The sequence below is a fragment of the Thalassophryne amazonica genome, chromosome 23, assembly GCF_902500255.1.
Source record: "Thalassophryne amazonica chromosome 23, fThaAma1.1, whole genome shotgun sequence".
Classification (NCBI taxonomy): domain Eukaryota; kingdom Metazoa; phylum Chordata; class Actinopteri; order Batrachoidiformes; family Batrachoididae; genus Thalassophryne; species Thalassophryne amazonica.
Genome location: NC_047125.1, coordinates 8,266,737 through 8,270,330, shown reverse-complemented (window position 1 = coordinate 8,270,330; position 3,594 = coordinate 8,266,737).

Here is a 3,594-nt window from a genome sequence, read left to right as displayed (position 1 = left end):
CCGAGTGTGGGATGAATGGGCATTCGCTCGTGCTTTGGCTTGTATTGTGAAGGCTGGCTCGATCAGGATATTCAGCCAGGCCAAACATGGCCAAACATTTCATACGGCCCCTTGACTGCAGTCCGAATGGTCCATCTTGCATACAGACTTGCAGTACAAATATTGCAACTTCAGTGGAATGGCAGTACAACTGCATCTTGATCGCCGTTTGACTGGGTTTCCTACGCGAGCACATGTGGTGTGCATGTGCTGTGGCTGAACGGTATGAGGCGTATGAGGTATGCTGTATGAGGCGTTCAAGTGCAGTTCGAATTTGCACACTGTTTTCCGAATCCTCGTTCATGCGCCATTTGGCCTCATTGGTGCTATGTGTGAAGGGGCCTTTACTAATGACAAGTACTTCTTCCTCTTTGCACAGCCCCACCTCCACTTGCATCATTGTGAATGTCAGCAGTTTCATGGTAACAAGTTTGATGTCAGGATGAAGTGAAGCAGTGGTTCACATTTTGTTGTGTGGGCCGCTGAAGAGGAGGTACTGCTGGCCCACCACCACCAGAGGGCACCCTGAATGGAGTGCGGGCTCCAGGCAGCAGAGGGCGCTGCCGCCTCACAGGAGCAGCCGGGGTGACAGCTGACACTCATCACCTATGACAGCTGTCACCACTCATCTGATCTGCATCGGTATATCAGCAAGACGTCATCTCCACCTCTTTGCCGAGATATCGTTCTACCGAGGAGGTAACGAACTCAGCCGTTGTGTTGTCTTTCAGACAGTGACTTTGTTGCTTGCGTTTTGACAGTGGTTGGTGAGTACTTGCAGCTGGAGACTGTACTGAACCCTTTTTTGATAAGTACTCACATTTTCCTGACAAGAGGTGGAGGTGGTTTTTTTCACCATCCGTGTTGCTGGGTGCAAACGCACCCACATCTAACTGTTTTTGTTCCTCGCCAGCAGTACCAGATCCGACAAGCGGAGGCAGTGGCCACCTGGGAGTTCGGGACTTGGCGGCTCCAGTATCCCCGGGGTTCGGTGGCGGAGGAAATCGTGTGGTTCCGGTTGTGCTTTGGACAGACGTCTTCTATCTTCGAGCCTGCCCACATGACACCTTTGTGAATTGACTTTATTATTTTCTATTGTGATCTGTCGTGCTTGTTGTGCTTATTTCACAACAGTAAAAGTGCTATTTGACTTCCTCCATTGTCCGTTCATTTGCGCCCCCTGTTGTGGGTCCGTGTTCCAACACTTTCACAACACATTTGGTGTCTGCAGACATCACAGCATTATGTCCGTCTGTGCCACTGGCAGTGAACTTAAATAACATGTTAGATCAGGGGTTTTCAAAGTGTGGGAGAGTGAGCCCCCCAGGGAACAAATGAATAGCTGCCCCCCCCCCCCCCGACACACATGCACACAATTTCAACATGTGTGTTTCAACATTTCTGTGTTTCTTTTTATTCTTTTACACATCTTAAACACATTTTAAAAATATTTGTGTGTTTTTAAGGAACTGTCTATGCATTTACACATTTTACACCCTTTTCAGACATTTGAAATGTGTTTTTAAAGAACTTTCTTTTCTTCTATTTTTACCTTTGTCATATTTTAAACATCGTTTTTTTTTTTACATTTAAACATCTCTGTGTGATTTTTAAATGTCTTAAAATGCATAACTAACACATTTTTAACATAAATAATATTAATTCAAACAGGGATGGGTATAGATAAGATTTTGTCTATCGATTCTGCTTATTGATTCGATTCCTTATCGATTCCCTTATCAATACCACTTGTGAATTTTCTGTGTACTAAAAGTAGGCTTTACAGGTTTTCTATGTCAATAACATTTTATTGAGCTTTAAAGTAAATAAATATGAAATTGGTCACTGGATCCTTGATCTCTGGACAATCTAGTTTTTCTCAAAAGCATTTTAAAAGCATTTCCTTTCAGACATTAATGGCATGAATGAATCAATCAATCAATCAACTTTTTTCTTGTATAGCGCCAAATCACAACAAACAGTTGCCCCAAGGCGCTCCACATTGCAAGGCAAGGCCATACAATAATTATGAAACACAGTCTACGTCTAAAGCAACATAACCAAGGGATGGTCCAGGGTCACCCGATACCCGAGTGAATGTCACTCCATATCTCTGAGCTGAACTCAGTCGGCTCTGCTGCAAGTCAACATCAATGTAATTCATAAAGAATGCAGGACGTCTCATTTTGGGAGGAAAAAAAATTAGTGTGTTGTAGTTTGTTGTCTGTGTTACGACGTTTGGAAAGCGGTGTCATTTGATTTAAAACGGCAATTCGCTTTGAAGTTATTAATCCTGTCCAGACTGTAACTTGAATTGGCAGAGAGCCGCGCAGCATTTGGAGCTGTGCAAATGGAACGGAGGACGATTCCTGTTTCTTGACTGCAACAAGACAAGAGTCCCAGTTGGTGACTTTAATCCGCACAAACGTGACTCACTATTGACATTTTTAAATGGCTTTGAAAGGGGTTAAGAAGCGCGCTTGTTGCTTCTGAAATGCAGCAAAGCAATGAACCAACAAAGCAGTGGGTCAGAGCACTGCTTTGTTGCTTCAAGTTTCAAGAACAGCCGTTGCAGAAGTGGTTGATTGCAGGGTCTGCAGTCAATGTAGAGAAATGATCATTTTCCCAGGGGGGGCATGCCACACAGTTTGAACACCACTGTGTTCGATCGAATTCATGTCTCTAAAATAATTTCACAATAAACGTCTTTTAATAACAAAAGGGCCAATATCATGACAAAGACCTTTACTGTGAAAGTCACTGGGTCATTCTTCTAAGAGAGTGAGTAACTTTATAGCACAGAGAAGGTGAGGAAAACTCAGTTTGTTTGATTTATTTATTTATTTATTTTGGCTTAAAAATGCAAATAAGAGTCCCTGCACTTTTGGGATTGTGTTGTCTGTGCAACATCGCTGTAGGCTGCTAAGCTTTTATCATATGACTTGATATATACAACCCCTGGCAATAATTATGGAATCACCGGCCTCGAAGGATGTTCATTCAGTTGTTTAATTTTGTAGAAAAAAAGCAGATCACAGACATGACACAAACCTAAAGTCATTTCAAATAGCAACTTCCTGGCTTTAAGAAACACTATAAGAAATCAGGAAAAATAATTGTGGCAGTCAGTAACGGTTACTTTTTAGACCAAGGAGAGGAAAAAAATATGGACTCACTCAATTCTGAAGAATAAATTATGGAATCATCCCCCTAACACCTGCATCAAATCAGATCTGGTCGTTAGTCTGCATCTAAAAAGGAGTGATCACACCTTGGAGAGCTGTTGCACCAAGTGGACTGACATGAATCATGGCTCCAACATGAGAGATGTCAATTGAAACAAAGGAGAGGATTATCAAACTCTTAAAAGAGGGTAAATCATCACGCAATGTTGCAAAAGATGTTGGTTGTTCACAGTCAGCTGTGTCTAAACTCTGGACCAAATACAAACAACATGGGAAGGTTGTTAAAGGCAAACATACTGGTAGACCAAGGAAGACATCAAAGCGTCAAGACAGAAAACTTAAAGCAATATGTCTCAAAAATCGAAAATGC